The sequence below is a fragment of the Halichoerus grypus genome, chromosome 10 (genome assembly GCF_964656455.1).
Source record: "Halichoerus grypus chromosome 10, mHalGry1.hap1.1, whole genome shotgun sequence".
NCBI classification, from domain to species: Eukaryota; Metazoa; Chordata; class Mammalia; order Carnivora; family Phocidae; genus Halichoerus; species Halichoerus grypus.
The window spans coordinates 114688804-114697946 of NC_135721.1; the positions used below are offsets into that span (position 1 = coordinate 114688804).

A 9143-nucleotide genomic window follows, 5' to 3' on the forward strand; every position below is an offset into this window, starting at 1 on the left:
TCTTCATAAAGAATGGATCTGTTCTAGTTTTTAAGGCTATTTAAAGTTATAAAAGGGAATACATTAATTTAGAAATGCTTCAGAAAAGAGAGAGAGAATAAGAGTCAGAACAATAGCTAATGTGTCTAGTTTTTCTGCTGCCTTATATAGTTAGAACATACCTAGGAGCTGGGCTTTACAAGGGGGTGAGTAAGTACCTGACTCAGAGTATTCTGTTACGGCGGTACCTTTTCCTTAAAGCTCTTTTCCCCCTTTATCCCTGGTGTGTGTGCGCATGTGTGTGATGGTGTGTGTGTGAAAAGAATTATGTATATTCCCCAGCAGGTATTTCCTATATGCTTAAAGACTAGCCATTGGCAGTCATCTCTATCTGGCCCCTCCTCTGTGTCCTAGCCCCTGACTGTGAACCTCTGTTGCCTGGGAGGCCACCTGAAGGCTCCTCATCTTTTCCATTGCTAGGGATGTCTGTATTAGTCAAAGAGTCTTTGTTGGAAGTGGTAGGAACCCAACTCTAACTAGTTTGAGCACAAAAGGGGATTTATTGGCTCACATGACCAAACCATGGACAGCACAGGGTAGAGCTGATCTAGTGATGAGCGGATTCAGATATCCAAATGCTGTCAGGCTCTTCTCTCCCTCACTTTTCTCCGCTGCTCTATGCTTGTTGGGGCCATTGTTGCTTATCACAGATGGACTTTCTCCCCAGGGAGGGGAATGTGGCCTCTAGCAACTCTAGAATCGCAGCCTTTCAGCTTCAGCAGCTCATGGAGGATAAAGTCTCTCCCTTAGCTCTGGTGTAAGCAATTCCAGGAGATGTCTCTAACTGGCCTGTTTATTGTTTGTTTGTTTGTTTTAAGATATATTTATTTATTTTAGAAAGAGAGAGAGAGCACACAGGGGGAGGGGCAGGGAGCGGGAGAGAGAACTTGGGGCTCGATCTCACAACCTGAGCCAAAACCAAGAGTCGGATGCTTAACTGTGCCACCCAGGTGAACCCCCCTTTTGTTTTTTTTAAACATTTATTTATTTTGGGGGGGGCGGAGGGAGAGAGAATCTCAAGCAGACTCCGTGCTAAGCGTGGGGCCCAACACGGGTTTGGATCTCAAGACCCTGAGATCACAACCCCAGCGGAAACCCAGAGTCCGGTGCCTAAATGACTGTGCCACCCAGGTGCCCCCTAACTGGCATGCTTTGAGTCACATGCTCATGGCCTGGACTAACCACCAGGACTTCATTTCCAGAATAAAGGTGGGGAGCACTGCATGGCCACTGGGGAAACCATTGGGAACCGTGAAACCACTTTAGTTTGCATGAACTATAGTGCTCCTTATGAGAACTGTAAAGTTGGTAACAAGCCCTTTCCTTAATCTGTACCTTAGGAAGCCCATCTATACACTGGCAGGGGGTGAGGTGATCTGGAAGACTTCCCATATGGATGTCCTGTGACCCTGTTATAAAATAACACACTATTCTGGGAGGCAGTTCCAGCTCACACTTTCTTTGAGGGCCCTCTGTATTTGATCTCTGTGGGTCACTGGCTGGGGCAGGTTAAACACCACCAGGGTAGCTGTCCTGGGATGTGAAACTGGACTGGACAGTAATTGCCCACCTCTTTGGGGTAGTGGTGCTGGGAAATATGGTTGCCCACTGTCCCTGGGCCCCTGGGAGGGCTCATTCCTGGCCAGCTTCCCTGTAATCGTGACTGCTTGAAGCTTGGGGTCATTTCGACCTTAACATGAGGGTTGGAACTCACAGCCTTGAGTCCTAGAGCTGGCTCTGCCATGCCGCCAGTTAATTCCCTTCTGTCATCCCCTTGCCTCTTCAGGTTCTCTCCAGGTATATCTCTACTCACCCCGAAGCCTTTGTGAGTAATGTTGAATTTTCTTTTTTAAAATTTTTTTATTAACATATAATGTATTATTTGTTTCAGGGGTACAGGTCTGTGGTTCATTAGTCTTACACAAAAATATGGAATGCTTCACGAATTTGTGTGTCATCCTTGTGCAGCGGCCATGCTAATCTTCTCTGTATCGTTCCAATTTTAGTATATGTGCTGCCGAAGCGAGCACTAATGCTGAATTTTCTGAAGATTGGTCCTCTGTCAAAAGATTGGCATCTGGGGCACCTGGATGGCTCAGTCGTTAAGCGTCTGCCTTCGGCTCAGGTCAAGCCCCGCATCAGGCTCCCTGCTCAGCAGGAGTCTGCTTCTCCCTCTCCTGCTCCCCCTGCTTGTGTTCTTGCTCTCGCTGTCTCTCTCTCTGTCAAATAAATAAATAAAATCTTTAAAAAAAAAAAGATTGTCATCTGTACATTTATTTATTTTAGACCAAATGAAAATGTTTGAGGTATATATGTATCATATGTTATAATTAATCCACATTTGGACTAATATTTTTGATGCACTGATCAAATATCTGTCTTGACAGCATGAGATAAAGGGGCTTCTGCTATATTGGCTTATTATCTATCATCACCTAATATGACATTTAAAAGCAATTAAATGGATGGTGCCTTAAGGTTTGCTCATTGTAGACCTTGGGACAAGAATTTGAGACCAAGTAGTTAATTTGGGGAATGATCTCAAGAAACACTGTTGGTAGGGTGGGGAGCAAGACAGCGAAGGAAAGGCTGCCAATGAATTATGTGTGGTCATGTAATTTACCACTGTGGGCAACTGGAGCTAATCCCACTGGGGAACTCTGGGAGACAAGAACACCCTTCTGAGTTGTCCCACATGATGGGTGAGGATGCCGGTAGCCATCAACTTCCCATCTGTAATTGGTTGAAGGATATTGGGCATCATCACCAGTAATGCTGCGTTATCTGGTGCGTGGGCCAAGCATGCTCCTGTAACTGAGTCTTTTGGGTCATAGCTGTAGTAATCATCTTGGACTACGGAGGTGAATGCTGAGGAGATATGGGAGGGCTCTGGCTTTTGGCTGCGGATGGGTCTTCCTTCCTCTATGCCCTGGTATCCTGGGGTTTCCCACCCTCCCACTGAATCAGTGGGGAGGGGAGGATGGGCCACATATGGGTCCACATACTGTCTCCCGACCTCTTAGGTAACTGTCCCAGAGGATAGCACAAGGATCCATGTATGGACTGGCTGACACCCATATGCCACCTTGAGTTGAGGAAGGGGAGGCGTCAAAAGAAAGATGAGCCCTTAACTCAAAAGATACTAAATACTTACATGAGACTGTTTTCAACTGGCAGAGACTAAGGTACTGTTAATAACCAAGTTTCTATTTTTCTCTCTTAATAATAGGGGAGACACAAGAAAAAAATTAAGTCAGTTATAAAAAGCAACATATACTTTTTTTGTGTGTGTGCCTATGAGTTGTAGGGGGTAGATTTCAATCCTCCTACAAATATAATCTCCATGAAGGCAGGGCCTTTACCTGCTTTGGCCTTTGCCATATTTATAGTTTATGGCACTGTGGCTGGCACATAAAAATGCTAATTAAATATTTGTTGAATGAATAGATACTCTATATTTCCCTACCAGTGTCCCATTGCCTTCTGAGATCCAAGCCATTTAATTTCAATTAGTTTATGGCAGCTTTGCCCAGAGCTGGGCAGGACTGCTGGTATTTTCTCTCGGACAATTAAGCTCTTTAGTAGAGAGTCAGTGTGAGGGGCTGCTCTCTGTACCCCACGCAAGCATAGTTGGACTTACAGAGAAGAGTGAGGCTGTCAGAGCACCGGCTGGTAACTGAAGAGCTATGTGCGTCCCTTCAATTTAATGCCCTCTTAATTAATGTAAATAATGGCTGGGTTGTCACTTGCTGCCACTACATTTCTGTCTTCAAGGCTCATTATGATCAGGGATGAACAGCCTTCCTCCAGCCTCTATGTCCCCATAGTTATGGAGTAGAGCTCCATGGATCCCAGGCCCAGCCCTGCCCCTTTCTAGTTGGATGACCTTGGGTGAGTCGTGTTCCCTCTCTGAGCCTTGGGTTCTTCATCTGGATGGGGCAGCAACCTTGAGGATGGTTCAAGGCTTTTTTCTTTGCATAGCCTCTCATCATGATGCAAATATATGTGACTCTTCAACATTACAGGCCACACACCTCTTCACCCACAGGGATCCCCTTAATGATGTGGGTCTGGAGTCATCCAGACATGGGTCCAAATCCTGGATTCAAATTTACCACCTCCTCCTAGCTGTGTGGCTTGAGACAAGTCACAACTTGTATGAGCTACATTCTTTTTTTCTAATTAAAACACACACACACACACATGCATACACACACACACCCCCCACACACATCCCCAGATGCCAGGCACTGCCCTAAAACTGCTGAGTTCAAGTCCTGGATCTGCTACTTGCTAGCTGTATGACCTTGGGCAAGTCTCTTAACCTCTTTGCTCTCAGTTTCCTCATCTGTTAGGTGGGAATAATAATAACATTTTCCTCCAGGGATGCTGTAAGGAGTAAGTGAGTTAATACTTGTGAAGCACTTAGAACTGTGCCAGGAACATAGCAAATGCTGATAAATGTTTGCTGTTATTATGGCTACCCATTTCATTGAAACTTTATAACCCACTCTGGGAAGAGGTCTGACTTTCTCCCTTCTAAAGTGAGGGTAATAATACTCACAGCATAGAGGTGACTGGATGGCTCAGTTGCTTGAGCATCCGACTGTTGGTTTTGGCTCAGGTCATGATCTCAGGGTTGTGAGATTGAGCTCTGCATTGGGCTCTGCGCTCAGGGCGGAGTCTGCTTTAGAGTCTGTGTCCCTCCCACTCGCACTCTCTCTCTCTCAAAAAAATAAATAAAATCTTAAAAAATAATACAGCATAGGTGGTTATGATTATGAAAAGTAACATAGGCAAAATAACAAAGGTAGTGTTTATTGAGTACTACAATGAACCAGATATGCTGTGAGTCAGAAGTGCTTGGTGGCAAGAAGCAAAAATCAAAAGTAACAGTGGCATGAATATATCGGGCTTCATTTATCTCGCATAAGAAGTCTGGAGGAACCCAGGCTCTTTCTGTTTTTCTGCTTTATCATTCTTATCAAGTCAGTCTTTGTTCTCAAGATTTCAGGATACCTTCTTACCTCTGCATCACACTTGTGTTCTAGGCAGAACACAGGGTAAGGACGAAAGGCTGAAGAGTGCCAGTTGTCTGGCTCTAAAAAAAACCCCACAACTTTTCTGGAAGTACACTTTTCGTGATGAGCACTGACTAATGTATAGATCTGTTGAATCATTATATTGTGCACTTGAAACTAATATAACGCTGTATGTTAATTATCCTTGAATTAAAAAAATACTTATCAGATAAGTAACACCAAGCAACTTTCACTTACATATCACTAGCCAGAACTCTGTCACCTAGGTTGTATGGGCAACCCTACCTCCTAGGGACCCTAGGAAATCAAGGCAGCCTTCCTGGCAAGGGAGGCTGTAAACAATTTGGGGGTAGCCAGCTCACGATATATGCCACATATAATTTTTCTGTTTAATTCGCACCAAAGCCTTGAGAGACTGGAAACGTTAAGATTTCTGTTGTAAAAAAAGAGTAAACTGAGGCCAGGAGAGGCAAGGGATAAGCCCAAGGATACATAATTCACAAGTGGCAGAGTCAGGATTCAAACCCAGGTCTGTTTGGGTGTGAAGGTCTGGGCTCGTCACCATTTTTGACGCTGCCGAGCGTCTACTGTAATGCCTAGCACACAGTTAAGTACTGAGGAGATGTTATTTCCCTTCTACTCCTAGCCCTCTACTGAGGTTCTACCCATTTTAGGCTTTGAAGGCTAGGCCTTTGCACCTCTTTCCCTGCAGCAGAAGTATGGGCAGGCTGGACTCCATGGAAGAACATGGTGGCCACACCCAAGGCTTTCTTGCTCTTCAGGCTCTATGACGCAAGCAGGAGAGATGGAAATGTTATGTGTGTAGGGCAGAAGTAGGACAGGTAGGCATCTTTATTTGATGATAGTGTAAACTCTGGCAGGGCATTTTGGGTTGGTTTTTTTTTTTAAGATTTTATTTATTTATTTGAGAGAGAGCGAGAGAGAAATGAGTAGGGGAGAGGGGCAAAGGGAGACTGAGAAGCACACTCTCTGCTGAGCAGGGAGCCTGCCGTGGGGCTTGATCCCAGGACCCTGGGATCATGACCTGAGCTGAAGGCAGACATTTAACTGACTGAGCCACCCAGGTGCCCCTGGCAGGGCATTTTGAAGTAAAGTGGTCAAAAGGTTTCAAAAGAACAGCCCAAAGACTAAATGAATATAATTTTTTTGTTGTTGTTCCACATATTTTTTTTTAATTCAAATGAATTCGTAATATTTTAACATTGGGAAACTTCACATTATAACCTGTATTTCCTATCTCTCCAAGGGGAAAAAAAATCAGGCAGTCTGCCACACCGGGCCCAGATTCCACATGGTAGCACTGCTGGAGCTGGTATGTGTGCTCACCGACCACCACAGCCCCAGCCTGGCCTGCTTCCCTTGTCTGTGATTTGCCTGGTTCCTATGAGCTTCTGAGTTTTCCCCTTCACTGAAACATTGGAAAGACTGAAGCTTAGACAGGGAAGTGATTTGAGTTGTCTAAGCTCATACAGCCAAGCAATTGTCAACTTCAGACTGGGCCACTGTGACTCCCAGTCTTCTTCTATATGACACCTCCTTCTGCTGCTGTTGATACATTTATCCATTTGGATAGAAGTTATTGCAGTGGGAAATGCAGTGGAAGGAGCTGACTCAGAAGTGTATGAGTGGGGCAGCTCACTTTCTGCGTGGCTGGGGATATTATTTCCCTTTTTTGGGCCTCAGCTTTCCCATCTGTAAAATGAGGTTATTAACACTCCCACTCTCTTAGGTGTGGGAAGGTTTTGAGAATTTTGTGGAGCTAAGAAAGGTTATTGAACATTATTGCTGATTTGATTGTCTATTGCTATGTAAAAAAAGCACCCCAACTTAATAGTTAAAAACAACCATTTTATTTTTTCATGACTATGCAGTTTAGGTTTGGCTCAGGTAGGTGGTTTTTTCACTGATCTTGCTGGTGATCACTCTGGTGGTTGTAATCAGGGGGCAGATTGGTTAATGGCTAGGATTCTGACTCTCCTCATTTGGTCTCTCTAGTCATTCTTACATTGTTGTTCAGGGCGCAAAGGAACGAGCATTCCAAGAGGATAAGCCAGTGTGAAAGCATTTATTAAGTCTCTCCTTGCACCGTGCTTACTAATGTCCCATTGGCTAAAGTTTATCACATGGCCAAGCCCACTGTCAATATGGGAAAAGACTATATAAGAGTGACTATTGGGAAGTGTGGCTCATTGGGGACCATCAAAGTAATGGCCTAGCATAATTATTTCATGGTGTCTGACCAATGGCTAGAATAGGGAGAGTGCGCTTTTACCTGCAGCATGAAATTTGATGGTCCATGAATCTCCCCACTCAAAATTCTCCCTCCTGATAAATTGGCCTAGAATCTCTTTTTTATTCTTAATAAATCTTTTTTTAAAAAATACCTTCAAACCCAAAATCTTTATATAAGAGGATTGCCAGCTTTTTTACATTGTTTTAGAGCATGACTGGGTTTTTTGGTTTTGTTTTGTTTTTTTGGGTTTTTTAAATTTAAATTCAATTAATTAACATATAATGTATTATTTGTTTCATGGGTACAGGTCTATGATTCATCAGTCTTATATAATACCTAGTGCTCATTACAACACATACCCTCCCCAATGTCCATCACCCATTTACCCCACCCCCTTATCCCTCTCTGTTCCAGCAACCCTGTTTGTTTCCTGAGATTAAGAGTCTCTTATGGTTTGTCTCCTTCTCTGGTTTCGTCTTGTTTCATTTTTTCCTCTCTTCCCCTATGATCCTCTGCCTTGTTTCTTAAATTCTACATATCAGTGAGATCATATGATACTTGTCTTTCTCTGATTGACTTATTTTGCTTAGCATAATACCCTCTAGTTCCAACCACATTGTTGCAAATGGCAAGATTTCATTTTTTTGATGGCTGAGTAATATTCCATTGTATATATATACCACATCTTCTTTATCCCTTCATCTGTCGATGGACATCTGGGCTCTTTCCATAGTTTGGCCACTGTGGACATTGCTGCTATAAACATTGGGGTGCAGGTGCCCCTTTGGATCACTACATTTGTATCTTTGGGGTACATACCCAGGAGTGCTATTGCTGGGTTGTAGAGTAGCTCTATTTTCTTTCTTTCTTTTTTTTTTTTGGTGGGCAGCAAAGCAAGGTTTATTGAGCAATAGTAAAGTGATAGTACAAAGCTGCCGATGATGTGGGAGAGCGAGGTTCTTGTCTCATGGAGTCGAAGAATGAATCTCGCAAAGGAGAGTGAGTAAAGTGATAGAAGTTTATTAAGTAAGGATACTGAAAAAGCTCTCAGGAGTGAGAGGGGTCCCAATAGGGTTGCCTGGGTAGCTCTATTTTCAACTTTTTGAGGAACCTCCATACTGTTTTCCAGAGTGGCTGCACCAGCTTGCGTTCCCACCAACAGTGTAGGAGGGTTCTCCTTTCTCCACATCCTCGCCAACATCTGTCATTTCCTGACTTGTTGATTGTAGCCATTCTGACTGGTGTGAGGTGGTATCTTATTGTGGTTTTGATTTGTATTTCCCTGATACCAAGTGATGTTGAGCACTTTTTCATGTGCCTGTTGGCCATTTGGATGACTTCTTTGGAGAAATGTCTGTTCATGTCTTCTGCCCATTTCTTGACTGGATTATTTGTTCTTTGGGTGTTGAGTTTGATAAATTCTTTATAGATTTTGGATACTAGCCCTTTATCTGATATGTCATTTGCAAATATCTTCTCCCATTTTGTCAGCTGTCTTTTGGTTTTGTCAACTGTTTCCTTTACCGTGCAAAAGCTTTTTATCTTGATGAAGTCCCAATAGCTCATTTTTGCCTTTGTTTCCCTTGCCTTTGGAGACGTGTCTAGCCAGAAGTTGCTGCAGCCGAGGTCACAGAGGTTGCTGCCTGTGTTCTTCTCTAGGATTTTGATGGATCCCTATCTCACATTTAGGTCTTTCATCCATTTTGAGTCTATTTTTGTGTGTGGTGTAAGGAAACGGTCCAGTTTCATTCTTCTGCATGTGACTGTCCAATTTTCCCAACACCATTTGTTGAAGAGACTGTCTTTTT

The 9143-nt window shown here is 43.6% G+C and overlaps 1 non-coding gene across 1 annotated transcript; it reads right to left on the minus strand.

Moving 5' to 3' along the window:
- Positions 1–1962: 1962 nt before the first annotated feature.
- LOC118527634 (U6 spliceosomal RNA) lies at positions 1963–2069 on the minus strand. Its single transcript, XR_004913202.1, has one exon. It is a non-coding gene; the product is annotated as a U6 spliceosomal RNA (small nuclear RNA).
- Between the last annotated feature and the right edge of the window lie 7074 nt (positions 2070–9143).